The 18956-nt window shown below is 47.0% G+C and overlaps 4 long non-coding RNA genes across 5 annotated transcripts; 3 read left to right on the forward strand and 1 right to left on the reverse strand.

Annotated features, from left to right (window-relative positions):
- The first annotated feature begins 5352 nt into the window (after positions 1-5352).
- On the forward strand, positions 5353-6820 carry LOC135804965 (uncharacterized). Its single transcript, XR_010551102.1, has 2 exons — positions 5353-5954; positions 6438-6820. It is a non-coding gene; the product is annotated as an uncharacterized LOC135804965 (long non-coding RNA).
- LOC135804964 (uncharacterized) lies at positions 6029-7878 on the reverse strand. The gene is made up of 2 exons (XR_010551101.1): positions 7343-7878; positions 6029-6643 (listed from the first exon to the last, which is right to left on the reverse strand). It is a non-coding gene; the product is annotated as an uncharacterized LOC135804964 (long non-coding RNA).
- Positions 7879-10301: 2423 nt separating this feature from the next.
- LOC135804966 (uncharacterized) lies at positions 10302-15112 on the forward strand. The gene is made up of 3 exons (XR_010551103.1): positions 10302-10378; positions 11972-12132; positions 14985-15112. It is a non-coding gene; the product is annotated as an uncharacterized LOC135804966 (long non-coding RNA).
- A 774-nt stretch (positions 15113-15886) lies between these two features.
- On the forward strand, positions 15887-18939 carry LOC135804970 (uncharacterized). Of its 2 annotated transcripts, none has more exons than XR_010551105.1 (4): positions 15887-15985; positions 16273-16336; positions 17789-17886; positions 18840-18939. It is a non-coding gene; the product is annotated as an uncharacterized LOC135804970 (long non-coding RNA). The 2 variants fall into 2 exon arrangements; XR_010551104.1 differs by having other exon boundaries at positions 17820-17886.
- The last annotated feature ends 17 nt before the right edge of the window (positions 18940-18956 follow it).

Raw genomic sequence — 18956 nt, forward strand, 5'->3', positions numbered from 1 at the left:
AATGTGTCTACCATAGTGTACATCGTTCAGAACACCGCGATCAGCTGATAAAAGCCACACGTTCCCCGTCAAGTGCCTGCTTGATCGTCCACTAAAGTGAGTCTCTGTTTTCGACTTTTCTTTTGTTACCTTCGACCAGGGAGTCGACCATTGCATTGTCGACTCCCTGCCTTCGCAAGTCGAATTTTCGGTTCGAGTGTGCACACTGATAACCAGGGAGTAGTACAATACTGCTACTCCCTGCTGATAACCGTCATTGCGCTTCTTCAAGTAAGCTAGTTGGCTTCTTCTATCTCTAATCCGCTGCATCACTGCGCCAGTGTAGTGCCTCTCTCAACTGACTAAAGATCAAGCACTTCTCAATCTCTAGCTCTGTCATTTGCAGTGCTCTCCCAGTGTTCATCTTGGCGCAAGGTCTGGACTTGAATGCCAACACTGTGGCACATTATCATCGTTGCACCCCCTGGCCTCTTCAAACATGCATGGCATAGCGATGAGAGCTTCGACATTCCATTGGCATTGGAGGGGAGACTTTCCTATTTATCCTAGGGACGATGCCAGAATGTCCAGACTGCCTGGATCTGATGGACAAGTAATAGTTCAGGACAGGAGGTGTAGAAGACAGGTCGGGTGAACACATCCATTCCACAAGACACAGTAAATCCGAACCAGCTTCGTAAGACAACGCTTTGGAACCTGACCATCATTAGATACGAACTGAAACAATTACAACGGTGCAGCTGCTAACTGAAACAAGGGTACATTAGTACATTGTATACTATTGTTGGTTTGACAGCATGGCCCAGTCCGTTGGGACCATCTGAAGCGTATGGCTCTACCAACCGTGGATGGTTGTAGCAAGGTCACTGTTTCCGAACACGGTGTCCTCCTGTCAAATCAACAACAAGTGGGACAAGCCATTTTCAATCATCATGGCTTGGGTGCGAGTTCGCAGCTAATAATTATTTGCAGTGCACTATCCATGCAGTCGACCTCCGGCTACGCGGGTCTAGAACTAGAAGTAGAAGGCGCCTGACAGGCCTGTCGACGCAGGATGGTGCTGGGTTAGGCATCGGCCATTGAAAACTGAATTTCGTCTGTTTTACGTGGAATTTCTTGGAGTTTCCCAATGTATTGTGCTTGAATAAAATTCTATTTTACCTTTCATGGTAGCTCAATTTTTTCACGTCTACATGACTGTATTTTGCCCGTAAAAGAGGCCGTTACCCCGTAAAAAAAACTTTAAAAAAACTAAAACAAGGTTTATATAAGGGTATACTAGTACAAGGAGCATTATCAATAATAATTATTTCTGATGTGCAGTGTGTTCTGACCAGGGAGTCGTATAGACCCGGTCTATACGACTCCCTGGTTCTGACAATACTCTCGCGCCATGTGCGAGGAGATTCGGGACACTGGCCTGGGAATCAACACCATGAAGAACTGGATGAGATTTACTGCAGGACAAGTCACGCCTACAGCAAGTGGAATTGGACATACGTGTACATTGTACATTGCACGCTCTCCCACTGGCCCATTGTCTGTATACGAGTCTTACATGCGCATCATCAGTGTTACATTATGCTTTATGGTATGGGGTGTGAGTGTTAGAGCCATGGGCGTGGCATAAGGATGATTTATTTATGTTATACACGTAGATCATGTCCATGATGCCTTTCCTCTGCGCAGGTCCACCGCACTATTCTTTTTAAGATTAACATCATTATTACTTCTGCATAATAATATGCATTACATACTATGATCATGCTGGCTTCATCCCTTATCTCCTAAGCTACCACCCCCCCCCCCCCCCCCGGTGCGTCTGCCCAGTGTTGACTCCGAGACCCACGGTCGGACGAACTGCCCAGGCCTCACCACCACTGCCGTTTCCGTGCTGCCTTCTCGATACATACGTACATGTATGTACACTGTATATCATGTGCACATTCACATGTCTGAAGGTTTGTGGTTTTTCAATAAAAAAAATTAAAAAAATGATTGGAGAAAGCTGAACCTGTGACAGTAAGTCAGTAACTGAGTAACGTACTAAATAGCCTGACTCAGAATATTATAATAGATACACCTCTCTTGGTCATCTTTATAATGAAGACACAACCTACTCGCAACTGACTGTAAGAAGAGGGGAGAGACGTAGCAGGACAACACAACAATGGGAAGAGTAGGGGCTCCGAGAAGGAACCTGTGCTGGTGAAGCAAGCCAACAACGACGACCTGTGGTCTCGGCATTCCCGCGAACTATCATGGTGCGCAAGTTACTTGCGCACCATGATACTTGATAGTACATGTACTAGGGCGCGTTTGGTTGGTACGAACTAGAACAGGATTCACCAGAACAGCGCGTTTGGTTGGGACTGCACCTGTTCTGGGTCGGCCAGAACATGTTCTGCTTGCTCCGGCCTCGAGGCCGGAGCAGACCGAGCAGTTTCACTTTTTCACAGTGAAACCTGGCGGGAACATCGATTTTGTTCCCAAATGATCACGTGCATACGCTTTTGGGTTGGACTCGTCGTACCGTACAAAGTGACCATGGTGATCCATACACATTTTGAAGAATGCACCAAGTTTGGCACATTTTTCCACAAAAATGTGCTCTGTTTCTGGAGTAGCGTTTGGTTGGCATGAGGCTGCTCCATGTGCACCAGCTGTTCGATCCTGTTCTAGATCGTACCAACCAAACGCACCCCTAGTAACTACATGTGAGCGGACAAGGTAGAAATGGAACGTTAACTGCAGTCTGGCAAAAACTGTTTTTTTGCATGAAGGTCACCTACAACTATCTGTTTTTCAGATCCCAAAGTTACGACCAAAAAATGAAAGTTGTCAGAATGAGGCCATATCCGGCTCATTTTCCTCCTGAAGTGATGAACTTTCCGCTGGTGTAATTTTTTATGCGGTAAACAACACGACGGTTGGGAAATTTTAAAAATTCAAACCAACTCCCACTGCGAATTTGTAAAAAATCAGCTGATCTCCACTTTGAATGCAGTTCGCAAGCGCAATCTTCGTTCCGGTTCACCGCGTGGATCGCGGAGGGTGCCAAGACCGCCAGCTCTTTGTGTGTGTGTGCCGTGTTGGCTTTTAGTTGTACCCCGTACCGACCCGTACATCTACTCAGCTCTGCAGTACAGTCAGCAGGTCAGCACTGGTACGGTGTCACTGTCAGCACGAACAAAAAAAATGCAAATCCGCGTCAAAGGAAGTACAGAAAAATTTGGAAATTGGCGTGTCCGCTGTTCTCTGTAGCTTTTGTCTTCTGGTCATTGGCAATAAGAGGAGATAGTCCGCTAACTACAGAGCCAAGAAGCGTGTTTTCTACGGGAACCAGTTCCAGAGCCCCAAGCGCAGAGATCTGGAGAAAGAAAACGAGTCTGCATCTCGTGCTCAAACTGAATGTGACTCTGAGCAATTGGGAGTACCTGACTCGTCTCGTAGCTGTGAACCCTTGGCTGGCGATCTGAACTTACTTGCATATGAGGATACCGAGAGCGCTGGTGACTCCAATGAAGACTCGAGTGAGGAGAGTGATGAAGTCCTAGATTCTGACAACCGGAATTTTAGTTTGCAGAAATTAAATTTAATTGCAGAATTTATTGTCCACATCAGCAGTTTGCAGAAAATGTAAGAGTTGGCCTAGTCTCCATAATTGAAGTTGCATGCAACTACTGCACTGCTGTTGCTTCACCGCCCGCAGTGGGAAAGACATCCAGTTATTTTGAATTGAATAGAAAGAGCGTACTGGCTATGCGCCTGCTTGAACGAGGCCGCGAGGATTTCCGGAAGTTGTGTGCATTCCTCGATTTGCCAGCGCCGGTTGCAAAGAAGAACTACCAGCGCCACGTGAAGAATCTTCACCAAGCTGCTAAAGCTACTGCAAGTTTGAGCATGAATAATGCTGCTGAAGTTGGGTTCACACAACGAGTTGCAGCCGGGGAGGAATCGCCAGCCGAAATCGCCGTCGCAGCGGACGGAACATGGATGCGACGAGGATACAGCTCCTTATATGGCATGCAGACTGTGATTGCTTGGGAGACACACACATTTTGTGGACGTGGAAGTGTTGACCCGCTATTGTACTTTCTGCACAAGGAAGGAGACTCCCTACGGAACTATTTTGGAAATGCTATCTGCAGGATTGCAGGCTTCGTCACAGCGATGGCCCGTGTTATTTGGGCATCTGTTTGCCACAACGTACAGTCCAAGGATGCCGAGAAATGCAATCAGTTCTGCCCAGAAGGACTCAGGGTGCAGGTGGCAGCAATAGAAGTGTGGATATGGCAATGTTTCTGTGGCAGTTTCTTCATCGTCAAACAACACTATCCCTGTTGCAGTCTTTGAAGAAATTAAACCTGTATATGTCCATCTTGCCGACAAATCCCTCCTACAGGGCTGTGTTCGTCGTGCCACACAGAATGCCAATGAAGCACTCAATGGCACTATTTGACATCTCTGTCCAAAGGAATCGTTCTGTAGCTCCATAACTGTTGAGACTGCTGTGTTCCTGGCCGTGATCGTGTTCAATGAAGACCACAGTGAGCTTGTCGAAGTAGTACAGCGTATGGGGTGCACTGTTAGTCCGTCGTTGGAGAGAAATCTAGGTGTCTTTCAAGAGGAAAACTGTACCACAAGCGTAGAAAGTCGTCAGAAGAGGAGCAAAAGGCAAGGAAGCATTGCAGAGCAATGAAGAAAGGGTTTCTGGATCAAGCACAGCACAAGGAAGAAGAAACATATGCTGCTGGTGGCTTTTGAAAGGTGAAACTGGAGTGTACTTTTTCCTGAATTTGACCCTCTTTTTCATGGACTCCGACAAGCTTGAGCCAACATATCTCAGGGCTTACTTGTCATAGAATCATAATCTTGGGCATTATTCACATCTACGTGAAATTTGCCAGGTGCTAAACTAAACAGAACTGTCAATATCCCAGCGAGGTTCTTCCAACTGGCATGCCTCTGAATTATCTGTAAACATCGCGTTTCTGATCTGTAAAATTGAAAATCACAATGCTCCACTGTACATATGTTTGCAAGGTTTAGTCTAGTTTAGCACCTCGAGCTGTCAGTCTGCATGAGTTCTGAGCAAATTAATACTGCTGGGTACCATTAGCCTCTGTTCTCTTTTGGCTCAATCCTTGCCCTGTACGTGCGATATGAACGCATTTTGGCTGAGAGCAAGTTCGGCACTTCAAGATATGTGAGATGTGTGAAAAATGATTCTGAACCTAGGTATGAACACCCTCAACATCACTGCCAAGTTTGGTTTGGATATTCCTAGCTGTTCATGACTTCTGGTCCAAAGAGTGTAGTATACGGAAAAGGGGAACTGCCACCTTAAAGGGAAACTGAACGCCAAAAATAAGTATGTCTTATCCGAAGGAGAATTGGGCACTGATTCCGATGAGCTATGTCTCGAGCCGATCAGAGAAGAGGAACTGTGTCAAATTTCATAAATAACACCTCCCATATTTGGAAATTGGCCTTGATGACGTGCGTACTGCTTAGCTGTCACCATGCTGTGCATGTTCAGCAGTGTAATTGAATGGAAGAAACCAATTACTTTGGTGTTTTGCAGCTCTGTTTCGTTCCCTGACGGTAACCAAATCTAGATGTAGGAATCTGTTGAGCAGGAGAGTGACACATGTCTTCCCGGAGGCTGTCCAGGCTGCAGTGGTGATGAAGAAGACACGATCATCACCCCGAGATCGATCGTAGCGAATTGGAAACTTTGAACTCATGGTGAATTTGCTTCCACTCCAAGGCAATGTCGAGGTATGAAGGGTGCTTGTACTGCCTTCCAAAGTGAAGAGGAGATGAACATGGCTTTGCATAGCTGTTGTTCTATGCCAACTTACCTACTCTTGCTGGTACCGTAGTGGCATATTGCAAATTTCGTGGACGAACAACTCTAGTCACTAGTGGCTAGTGAGCAACACTAACAGGTGAGATTTTTCAATTCGACAAAAAATGTTTTTGTTTGAGAACTGACAGTGGCAGTCATTAGACTCAGTAGGTGTCTCTCTGCTGCTTCTTTCCCTTCATCGGTAGGGTTGTGCTTGAAGTAAAAATAAATAGAAAATGTGGAACAAAAATCTGATCATGTAATTCGAATTTGAACTTCAAAGTATGTGTACATCAAATCACAAAAATGACTGTCAAGGTGGTGCTGTGCATTGAAAAAGACTGGGAGCTGGCAGCAATGGAAAGGGTAGAAACGAAACCAGTAATGCAGAGTATTCATAAGGTAGAGGGAGATAAAAACGGGAGAGGAGTAGTGAGCACTTCAGTTTGAAGTAGTGTCAATAGACAGCATCGTGTTGCATACGTTGTGAATATTGTGTGAATCTAATAATTGTCACGAAATTGATACCCAAAATTATTATCCCCTGAGTAGTATTATGGTGTTCTCCTGTGTTTACATGCAGAGCCTTGACGTTGCTGGACAAGCGACAATATAAATTACATAAACATGTAGCTCGTGATGTGGGATGACTGCCGTATCGCATTGCCAACGCAAACCCATCCTGTGTCAGTGCAGCCATCCAGCAACTTGAACTCCCCGGACCAGATGCCGCTGCAGCTGAACACCATGCCGATGGAAAGCCAGGAGTTGATAACGAAGCATTCTGGTCTGCACAGTACAAGGCAAAGAACAATTATGAATTATAATGCATTGTAATCTTTCCCACACTTCTTTGTAAAAACAAACAAACAGTGCCATTATCACAACACTTGATCAAGCATCTTGATGGAGGTATTTTCCATTGTGCTGGCTCAGCATCTGCACCAGGAAGACCATGTACACTTACACGTATCTTGTGTGTGTGTGTGTGTTCGTGCGTGTGTGTTTGTGTATCTGTATGTGCACACGTGTGTGTGGGGGGGGGGGGACGCACATGTGTATGGGTAGGAATGTGTGTGTGTGTGTGTGGGGGGGGGGGGGTACACGCACATGTGTATGGATGTGCGCGCTGCATGCGTGTGTCTGTGGGATGGGATGGGGGTGCACGCACATGTGTACATGTGTGTGCGCAATACAGCATGTGTGTATGTGTTCGTTGAACACAGGGTGTACTCCTGATTACATAAACTTCGTGATCATTGTGATTTCATGTGCTTTGAAGTTGAACTGCGCAATACATGTACTGATGCTTGATTAGATTTATGTTCCACATGTTCTATTTATTTTATTTTACTTCAAGCACTTGTATTATTCAAGCACAACCCTACCAATGAAGGGAAAGAAGCAGCAAAGACACCTACTGAGTCTAATGACTGCCACTGTCAGTTCTCAAACAAAAACATTTTTTGTCGAATTGAAAAATCTCACCTGTTAGTGTTGCTCACTAGCCACTAGTGACTAGAGTTGTTCGTCCACGAAATTTGCAATATGCCACTACGGTACCAGCAAGAGTAGGTAAGTTGGCATAGAACAACAGCTATGCAAAGCCATGTTCATCTCCTCTTCACTTCGGAAGGCAGTACAAGCACCCTTCATACCTCGACATTGCCTTGGAGTGGAAGCAAATTCACCATGAGTTTTCCAATTCGCTACGATCGATCTCGGGGTGATGATCGTGTCTTCTTCATCACCACTGCAGCCTGGACAGCCTTCGGGAAGACAGGTGTCACTCTCCTGCTCAACAGATTCCTACATCTAGATTTGGTTACCGTCAGGGAACGAAACAGAGCTGCAAAACACCAAAGTAATTGTTTTCTTCCATTCAATTACACTGCTGAACATGCACAGCATGGTGACAGCTAAGCAGTACGCACGTCATCAAGGCCAATTTCCAAATATGGGAGGTGTTATTTATGAAATTTGACACAGTTCCTCTTCTCTGATCGGCTCGAGACATAGCTCATCGGAATCAGTGCCCAATTCCCCTTCGGATAAGCCATACTTATTTTTGGCGTTCAGTTTCCCTTTAAACAGTCCACCCTTCAGTACAACCAAAACACTGAAAAAAAACCCATTATCTTGGCCTGTATTTCTCCACAAGTGTATATCAGTGTGAAAGATGAGCTGATCACACACATGGACTCGTTTGAGGTGGAACCAAGCAACAAAACCACATAACTAGAAACAGCCGGAGCCGAAAAATCAGCTCCAGAAAAACTCGTGATGCAAGGCAAAATAATAGGACTGTTGAAGCTGGTACTCAATCCACACATCAAATACCACTACACACATGTCAAAAATAGAAGAATTTGGCGGACAAATGGCAATTCCAGTGCGTTCTTGCTTCATCCATGTGTGCACACTCTCATCGTATACTATTGGCGACCTCGGACTCTGCTCTGATGCATTGAGGCTCCCGACGACTGAGCGGCGCACCTTGGTAATATAGTTTGTAACATTTTGGCAGGAGACAGACAGCTCTTGAACACACAGCATCGAAATAATATTCCGGAGACGCACCACCAATACGGTGCCCATTGGCGAAGCAGGACGAGTCCACAGACTTGAGAAACTGTACTTAACGTAACGTTACACATCAGTCCGCAATCCGAGGCCCGATTTGACTTCTTTCCACTCAGCTCATGTTCACCAGCCTTGACCATTCTGTGTATCTCAATTCTTAAAACACTCATTTCCAGACAGTGCACGATGCAGGTCTGCCACTTGCATCCAATGCATTGGGCAACAGCTAGCTAGTTGCCCAGTTCTGGGCTATTAAGTCCCTGCATACGTTCCCCTGTGGTGCACGACGCTATTGTTTCTTCAGCTCCTGCGCTGTGTGCTTCAGAGCTCTGAAGTTGGTTCGGCGTATACATTCAGTACAACTCAGCATCCACAGGAACGTTCCCCTTCATTGGTGTTACCATCATCACTGCTGTCACCACGTTCGCCTGCATCCGAAAGATCCATCTCATTTGTTCCCTATGTCTTTTTGTACCGTGCTGAAGCCAGCAGCAAACAAAACGCTGATCGGCACGTCGTTTTCGGCGTAGTGGAAGACGCTCTCGACTACTACCTGACTCAGAAACGCTCTCAGAATCAGAGAAGCTCTCAGCACCTGACAGCAGGCTATCAGCTGATCGCCGTCACCTCCAAATTCGCCCGTCAATACGCCACCCGTCGCACAACTAGCTGCCATATCTTCCTTCAGCCATAACGGATTCACTTCAAATTTTCAGTGCTGGACCTTGAAGCCCTGCGCTGAGCGAGGCACAAGCGCTTGATGCAAATAGAGCCCTCTAACCCAGGTAAAAAATATGCCACAGTTTGCCAAACTTCAAACGCCTGTATCTCAAAATGATGTCATGCAGCTAACGTTCCTACCTTGTCCGCTCACACATGTAAATCAGGCCTCGTTTACACAACAACGATTGAAAAACGTTTTTTTTCCGTTTTCGAAACGTTTTTGCTGTTCAGACGAAAAGGATAAGCGTATTAAAGTGTATAATGGAGAGGAAGGAAGACCGAATGACGGACTTGCTGCAAGTACACGTATCGCACTTTTCTTCGCAGCCAATTTACTATAATGTTCTGCGGTTGTGCTCGTTTCGCAACTGTCAATGAAAACAAATCAAACAACAAGTACAAGTAACACTAGTGCTGTTGTAACAGTGTTGTCTACCGTTGACTGTCTAGTGTTTACAATGACTTATGAAGTTATGTAGTGTTTACAATGACTATGTAGTGTTGGATCCTTAGCCTAGGCTTAGCTACCGGCGTACCGCTTCACTTATCTTCGAATCTTTTGCAAGTAAGTTTTGGAATGGGTGTGTCCAACTCGCCCGTCGACGCGTCCTCTACTGAGTCTGTATAGTAAGTTAGTGTTACCGGTACTGTTATCTCACAAGAAGCCTCAAGCCAAGGCTTCTCCTCACGACATGATTGTACGACACCGGCCAGATGATGTGTAGCCGACCAACTACCGGTAGTCGTGAGTCGCCGCGCCAGGCGTCGGGAGTCATGGTAATCATGGAGGTAGGATCTGCACGCTTGCATGTAACTACTAAGTCTTGTTCATGTCGTTGTCTTGCACTTCCTATCCGTCACTCGTCAGGTCCGTCGGTTCCGCGAGTCGTGTGCATCGCGCTTTGGAGGCAACTAAACCGGCCTCACCCTCGTTGTTTCACTGCTCGCCGTAGATATGTCATCCCCAATATCTAATCGTAAGAAGTTGGGGAAACTCGTTACTGAGCACAGCACGCTAGCGAGGCGGCCACATGCCGAGCAGCTGAGCCATGGTCGGCAGGAGCAGGAGACCGTCGGAGCGGCATCGCTATCCGTGATGCCGAGGATGTGGACCTACCCGACACATCACGCAGGACAGCAACATACTACAAGTACGAGCGATTCTGACCCTGGTGACAGGGATGATCGCCGGGCAGAGCTACCAGCCATCGTGGACAGGTTAGTTGACCGAGAGGGAGGAACGAGGCATTCGGAGTGTGTTGTGCGGTCTGGACTGGAGTGGCACGACCCTTGCGAACTATATTTTATTCTTCTTTTACTAGGGAATTCCCAACAGGCGTCAGCACCTTTTTACAGGGAACCCTAGGTATAATTTGATGGATGAGCTAAATTCAGCTGGTGAACTAGACATGCGGCAAGCCGGTGGAAGTGTATTCCACCTGGCAGCGCCCAAATAAGAAATTGCACTAAAGCCAGCTCTCCTCTCAGTCTTTCTCGGTGTGACTCGGTATTACCAAGAGCACATAACCCCTGGGGTTTTGATTGTACTCTTGGTACAGTCGTCCCTCTCTAATCCGGCACTTGTTAATCCGGAACCCTTGCCAACCGGCGCACTTTCTGATGAAACCGATTTTTTTCGTTCAATTCCTACATCGTAATCCGGCACTTGAATTCCGCCTCCGGCAGTGACTTTTTGAAACGATTCGCTCAAACAGCACGTAGTTTGATTTCATAATCCGGCAGTCGTAAATCGCGTACCGTACAGGTGCACTCCTTGCCAGGCCAGTCTGGTCAGTGCCGCGCGCGTGGTTGGTTGTTAGGACTTTTCCGAACCCGAACTCAATTTATACAAAGAGAAAGACCAAGGAACTACAAGTTACGCTATACTGTCCACTAACACCACCAGTTACTAAACAATCAGCGACGATGCACGACACTGACCGACGGTACTGACGTTCTACAACTAACTGGCTAACAGCTCTAGCACATCTTGGATGCGCACTCCAACAGCCTTCCAACTCTGGCACAAGCATCCCGTGCACTTGCTGATGCAATTGTTTGCTCCGAAGGACATCCGTCGTTCGACCTGCATGATGTCGACTGCTTGCGTGGCCTTCTCAAGAGGGTCAATGTTGTCCAGGAGACAACTGCTAAGCAGTCAACCATACTTTCTTATTTTAGCAAGAAGTAGTGTCCTGCCAATTTTCAGGTCTGTGTGTGTGTGTGCGTGTGTGTGCAAGAGTACATGTGAACATGTTCTCTGTTTTACTTTATCACTTTATCACTGTGTATATTCCTGGAGAACAGTTGAGAATATAAAGTTGTGCACCAAATACTTGGATCGACACGGAAAAACCCTGCGTTTTGACGTATAACACATGCATGCAATTGGGTAGGGCCGGGTCAGAGGGCAGGATTTCTTAATCCAGCACCCTCGTTAATCCAGCAGAAAACGCCGTAGCAAAAGGTGCCGGATTAGAGAGGGACGACTGTATTATGTTCTTGTAAAGTAGCTTCGTAGGTGTTCTTCTCCACCTTTGGTTGCAAAAAAAACAAAAATCACAAGTTACCTACATGTACATCCTGAATTTAAAGATGCGCTGATCCAGCACAATGAACACAACACTGGGAGGGACTCCGACTCCCGGCTGTGTTTCATTTATGAACTGGAATTCATTTACAAGTACACCCGACTGTAATTATTTGGATCTGCACGCCACCAAGCTGACCATGCGAGGATGGCTGGCTGGATAGCATGTAAGATCCAGTGCGGACCGTCTTGGAGATGACCATCTGTGTTGCTTTGTACAGCACCACATTCATGTGGCCGGGCGATGGTCAAGTACAGCGTGCAGTCGTGATGGCTGACCAGCAGCCCGTCCTGCTCTTTTCTACACGCCTGCTTCTTGACAAGATGCAACAAGACAATGGCGGTAGCAGCGATGGCGACTCGGCTCTATTGCCAATTGCCAGTACGTATGGTATATCTACAGTAATGTACACGATCCAGCACTACCAATGGTTGCATACTTACGTGATGTTTTAGATGGATTTGGAGTACATTGCTGTTAGTGCCAGTCACAAACGGTACGGTGCATTGCTGGTCAGTGCATGCATGCAGGCTCTATGGTATAGGCCGGGTAATGTGATTACATCATCGTTTGAGATGCTTCTGTATGGAGTGGCAGAATTGTGGTATCACCAGCACTGGTTTGCCACTCAAAACAGACACAAGCGGCATATGTGATATCACTGGCATAAGCGCTGCAGTGTGTATGGCTGGTGTATGCTGAGTGAAACTTAGTTAGCATGCCGGCATCTTGCATGCCGCCGCTATGGAAAACCGGTCAAAGCAAGCACTCTGAGTTAGACTGCCTGCATCTTACATGCCGCTATGGAAAACCGGTCAAGGCAAGCACTCTGAGTAAGACTGCCTGCATCTTACATGCCGCTATGGAAAACCGATCAAGGCAAGCACTCTGAGCTTGGCGACTACCGTATTTTCAGGAGTATAAGCTGCACCCTGCTTTTTTGTCACGAAATACAGACATCTACTCCATTTACCACCGTTAAATTGACCACGGTAGTATAAGTCGCGCCGACTTTTGCAATCGCATGACTATGGACCAGGAGCACACCAGCCAGGTTTTTCAGATCCCTCGAGTGCTTGGCTTGCACATACGTTTCACTACACTGAGAAAAGAAGAAATTTGTGAACGGGATCAATTTGACAAGCATGTCATGATAGAAACGTTACTGTGATTCGGTAGGCCTGGTTTTGCTCCTTCATCATTCGTCTTCACAAGCCCATAGCCCTAGTGAAGGCAGTGGAGCACCGGAGAACAAGAGTCAGCAGTAGAGCCAGACTATGATTATGGGTGGCTACAGACAACCTCGATCAACCGCTGATCATCCGTGCACATGATGAAGGTTCCTAAATATTTGAATCCCTGCATTAGTTCGAGTTGTTCATCATTGTTGCATGTTGTTGCCTTACAGCCATGACTAGCTCCGGCGTGCACTGATATTTTACACGTTCTGTAATCCTTCCTCTGTCTTTGCCAACAAATCAATGCCATCACCAAAGCAGAGATCCGTGAGACATCGGCCACCAATGCTCATACCTTCCTCTATGTTCTCCATTGCTGCCCATCTACCAATTCCTCCAGAAAGATAGTGGACAGTGACAGCAAAAGGATGCATACTTGTCTAGCGCACCCGTATGACTGCAAAGCGTCACTTGTTATGTGATCTGGATGAGGAATGCCAAGAATTGTGGCCAGCTGTTTTCTGTGGAAGACATCCAAGGACGCCAGGTTGCCCTCTGTGAGTCCCCAGGTCTCGCAATTGTACAGTAGGGTGGAGATCACCACCGAATTGTATATCCTCAGTCTACGCATTTCAGATACCTTGTCTTTTCAATGCCACAGGGAGAACATCCTACCATGCGAAAGACTTCGAAGCCATCTCCATGCGATGCACCATGTCCTCACCTTCACCCCAGTAGGACCCAAGTTTTGAAGATCTTTTCCATGTTTCAGCTTCAGATGTCACCTGGATCCATTCCGTCTTTGACTGGCTCACTTTGAGACTCCAGGCCGTGCCGGAGTGTTGCGCTTATTTTGGGCATAACTTCCTGTAGCCAAGAGAGCTTACGGGGCAGGAAGTTGACATCACTAGCATAGCCTGTCTCTGGTAAGACCATGTGTTTGCACTTGGGTCTTGGTGGGAAGCGATCACGACTCCCTTGCAGGGCAGCCTCCAGGTATCGTGCAAACAGTATCGGGCTGAGCCCATCTTCCTTGGGGCCCAGATATTGGCTGGGCAGGGATGAGACCCGCAATACCCACCATGACACCCACTACCTTTGCTTGGTCACGTGTGTAAAAAGCACGGGACATACTGAGGCCATGCTTTGGCACAACACCCAATAGTCCTTGCCAACCCCTGTCAAAGGCTTTCCGAAAGTTGACAAAATTATCATGCGTAGAACACAGGTGATAACCGCATCATTCTTCCACTGGGAATTTGAATATTTGCCCTACGATGCTGTGAGGTAATTGCTGAACTTACGACCATTGTCTTTATGGTAATCATAATGGAACGACACCATTACTGAGGCCATTTCCCAGTGCTGCAGACCATACTGCAAATCACCCTGTGCATCATGTCGGCCGCTGCGGCATTCCCGGCCACCATTGGTAAGCAGCTCACCAGGTATCTACTCAATATCAGGTTTGCTCCTTGGCCAGTGAATGTTCGTGGTGTCCTGCTGCAATGCCAATCACACCTAACTATCAATAGCCCCACCAGTGACAGACATCACTGGGACTCGGGGCCAGAAACCCAAAGTGTTCGGTTTTGACTGCGGTACTCTAACCACTAAGCTTTAGCATGTCCTCAGCCAAGCCGTGGCAGTTTTACGTCCTTCAACTCTTTCCATTTCGAATGACTGTTCCTTGCCTATGAAGTGGACACCGTGGCACGCTTAGTTCGACACGATTCTGTCCATTCTGTCCAGATTCTGTCCACACGCTTTCCGATTACACAGACGTTGAATCCACGGAATACAATTCCACCGATTCCAAAGCGAAGGCAGGTTTTTTTGCCAGAATATATGCTTTTGGCCGGTTATATGGAGTGATCCATGACTAAGGAATGCCCAAAAATCCTATTGTCCGTTCACTAGTACGTGTCCACAATCGCTCATTCTGGTCATTCGAGATTTTTCACACCTGAATACAGAATGTGTAAGTGAAGGTATTTTATGACAAGTGTCCAATGGTGTCTACTGCGTATTGTTGTCCTGCATTGATGACATTAGAGGTCTATTCCATGAAAGTGGTGCTGGATACAGACTCTGCTCTAGTCAGTGACATCTTCAGAACACATGGATTTGAAGAGGTGAGTAGAGGTGTCGCATGTGTATTGAGTGGACGCGCACACCCACGTATATCTGTGTGCGCGTGCGCGCGCGCGCGTGTGTTTGTATGTATGTATGTGTGCGGGTGGGTGGGTGGGCATGCATGCATACGTGTGTGTGCGTGGGATGGAGGGGGGGGGGGGTAGGTGGGCGGGCAGGCGTGTGAGTGTATGTGAGTGCATGTGCTGTCGCAGTATGCGTGCCTTTATTGGAGACGGTTACCTTTACAGTCAGACCTCTCCTATCCGAAAGAAAATCACCGATAACCATAGCATGCGTGGCACATCCAACATAACCGGACCTCACAGTTTGCATACCAGTCACGCATGGTCTTGTACACTATAAGCTTGGTCATAGCCGGCTTCCACATGGCATGCAGAAGTCGGAACAAGGCCAGGAATCTGTGCAACCAAATGGGGTTCGCATGACTCCCTGATCTGTTGGCTGCATGCATTGCAGCACTCAATTCCAGGGATTGACATTTTTTCGATTGTTTTACGGAGTGTGCGTACTCTAGCAATTTTCCATGGGACCCATATACACGTACGCACAAGTTCACACCTTTTTTATGTGCCACATGCATCTAAAGTATGTGTGTTCGGTTGTCCGCGTTCCCTTGCCTATCCAGATACCTTTTAGTGGAAAACAGATGTGTCTTTTTAACGGTGCAATAGTGGCTTGGTCACGCAGGCTCGTACCCACTGTGTGTATGCATGTACATGTATGTGCACCTGGTCTATTGAATTGCACTTTCGATCTGCATGTGTGCGTGTGGGGCTATATGCATGCATGCAGACTAGAAATGACGATGTCAAGTTCAATTTGATCTGGACGGATCGTGTGCTGAAGCCTGAGATTCTTCCTGACATGCGTATCTACCAGAAAGTCAATCACTTCCCAAGGTAAGCGCCGGCTTGCTCGCCAGTCACTGGCTACTAGCTTGCTCGTATACTCACTCACTCATTCATTTACTCACTCATTCATTTACTCGCACTCTTACTTACTCACTCAACCCCTCCCTCACTCACGCTTTTTTTGGTGATGATATTATCGTTGAGACGATGCATGCAAGACCGTTGTATGCAGGTGAATGTCGATTGATGGTGCTGCGTGTAATGCATCGGCTAGCAAGACTGAGTACCGGTATTTGGAGCACACTTTTTGACAAGTTTTTGTGCTTGTGAAACAGGTCCACTGAACTGTGCGAAGATAGTAATCTCTTCTGGAATATACAGCAAATGAGATCATGTAAGGTAAGCAAATGAACAGCATGCATGCCACGGTGAGCCAGGCCTCTTTTCAACATGCAGCTACTATCTATTTTTAAAGCAAGTTGTGTTTATAGTATTTGGGTTATTTGCCAATAACGTACTCCTTGAAGTACACGGTGAATGAACATCTCCAAAGACTATTGCTGAAGCATGCCTGTTTTCTGCGGGATGAACGCTGTTCTACCACTCCCAGAAGGTGCCGGTTGTCAGCATAACTATTACTTCCAGCATAATTGTGTCCACTTTGCCGTTACCAATGGTATACTACCGCAAAAGCCCGTGTATAGGCCCCGGGCATATAGAACAGCAGCCTCGATTTCCTGGGCGTATACGAGGGCACGGGCGTTATTTTGGAACCGGGCGTGTACTTGGAATGGTGATAGCAGTAAGTATTGGGTATCAGTACCTGTACATGACATTGTACTGGTGTTGCCGGCATACCTGGGCGTATACATGGGCATGGGCGCTATTTTGAAACAAAAGTGTTGACTTCTCCTGACTGGGCGTGTACACGGAGGGTGGGCGTAATTTCGAGTGGGCATATACAGGGGCTTTTACGGTATGGAAGTCATGAGAGCGAGCAACGGCCACTCGTGATCAGCAACTGTTACATTTAGAGCCGGTGCATTATCGAGCTTGTTCATGGGCCATGACACTACGAAAAAGGTCATGTGACCTGTTCACCACGTACTACATAGTACAGTACTAGGCTGTGGTGTCTATGAGATCTATAGATAGGTACAGCCACCGCCTGTTCACCGGTAGAGTCTACTCATATTCTGTACCCATGAAAAACCTCCTCTCTATACACAGGGGCGTCGCACACGGTACGGTCACTACGGTATTGACCGTACCACTTTTTGCCCCAGATACCCCGTGAATCAACAAAATACACTGATCTGGGATCTAAAATTCCAAAATGTTCGGCTCAACCACCACTCCCCCACGAGTAAATTGTACTTCAGATGGCTGACCGTACCACATTAAAATACCTTCCGACGCCCCTGATACATCCACTGAGCACTTGTTTCACAATCAGTGTGTACGCTCAGCGGCAAACAGAGCACGGAGACTACCCCTTCTTCTCACACCGTACCAATCATGCGGCACACTGTTCACGTCTGCATGCTGTTGCATGCTGTTGCATGCTGTTGCATGCTGTTGCATGCTGTGAGGGACACCTTTATGCCCAGCGCACTGTGAAACATCCAGGCTCTGTCAGATTGTGCAAAACATGATGCGAAATGAATGAGCAAACCGATCGCTAAAGTCTGTGGAGATGTTTTATGATGACAGATACAGTCATATCTTCATTGCCAGGAGCCTGGTCCAAAGTGTATGGTCCAAAGTGTATGGTCCAAAGTGTATGGAGGTTCCGAAAGCTAACCGACAAGATGTTCTTTTTTCCAATACGCGTACATTGCATATGTGCAGCCTGTTTTGCCGTATCTTCCTTGATGCTAAGGACAAGCAACTATTCGACTTCATGCCGGACTCCTATGATCTGCCAAGCGACCGGATAGAGCTCAAAAGTAGGTGTAGGCTAGCCCATGCCTTGTTGCAATCGGTCGGATCATGGTAGCGCAGCGCACACGACGTACTACACTGCATTCCTGGACTCACTACAATGTAGGCCAACAAGCATTGACTGGACTGACTCAGTCTCAGTGTGATATGTTATTGCCACTTATTGGGGATGGTGCTTAGCAACGACTAGTCAAGTAAACTGTGCATTTCTGCTCTAAGAATCTCATGACTTGGAGCCGGGTAGCAGGTTGCCGATGATGTTACCGTACAGTCTATGCAATGAATTAGCACTGTCGTGATTTAGGGCGTTTGTGTGGGATGCCGCACAGTTAATAATAACATTAGTTGTGTTTGTACTTCAAGTACATAACTACTGCGGAGGTCTTTTCAGATGATGACACTGAGCTGCATTTGTGATCATTGGTGCATACGTACATATACATGTCAGGGTATATTCTAGGACAAATTTCCAACCGGTTACGGTCCAATGAAGAGTCGGGGGGTCCGGGGTCCCCCGCGGAATTTTTTTCAAAATACAACCCAAATATGGCACTCGACAACAATTTAACAGATTTCTTGGTGCTGGAGTACAAACTCGTGACCCTAGTACCAGCCCACGCGGCTTCGCTGGAAGTATCCGTCCAGAAAAAAGCGTTTGACCATTCACAGCTCCATTCACCCACAGAAAAGTACGGGCGGTTGGAACTGATTTGTAACTTTTCAACCGGTCGCCAACAATTTCAACCGGTCGAAAACCGGTTGGGGCGGTTCTAGAAAATTCCCTGCATGTAGGATTGCGGCTTATTATGCAGTCACGGGTATGCCCTTACAGGCCCGCAGATCAGTACCAGCCTGCCGGTGCTGTGCCAGAAACGGTGTTGAACTGTGCATTGCAAGACTCTCCCTCAAACTTGGGCATTCGGTCAAATCTAATCTGATCCTTGTTTCTCATGCGTAGAATGCATTGAATTGCCTGAGAACGGGACTGCAGCGTGGATTGTGAAGCCGCATGCAACTGGCTCTGGAGAAACGGCTTATGTGACAGCAACTGTAAGTGACAGGAAACCTATTGGCA

Source organism: Sycon ciliatum, chromosome 1 (genome assembly GCF_964019385.1).
Source record: "Sycon ciliatum chromosome 1, ocSycCili1.1, whole genome shotgun sequence".
Classification (NCBI taxonomy): Eukaryota; Metazoa; Porifera; class Calcarea; order Leucosolenida; family Sycettidae; genus Sycon; species Sycon ciliatum.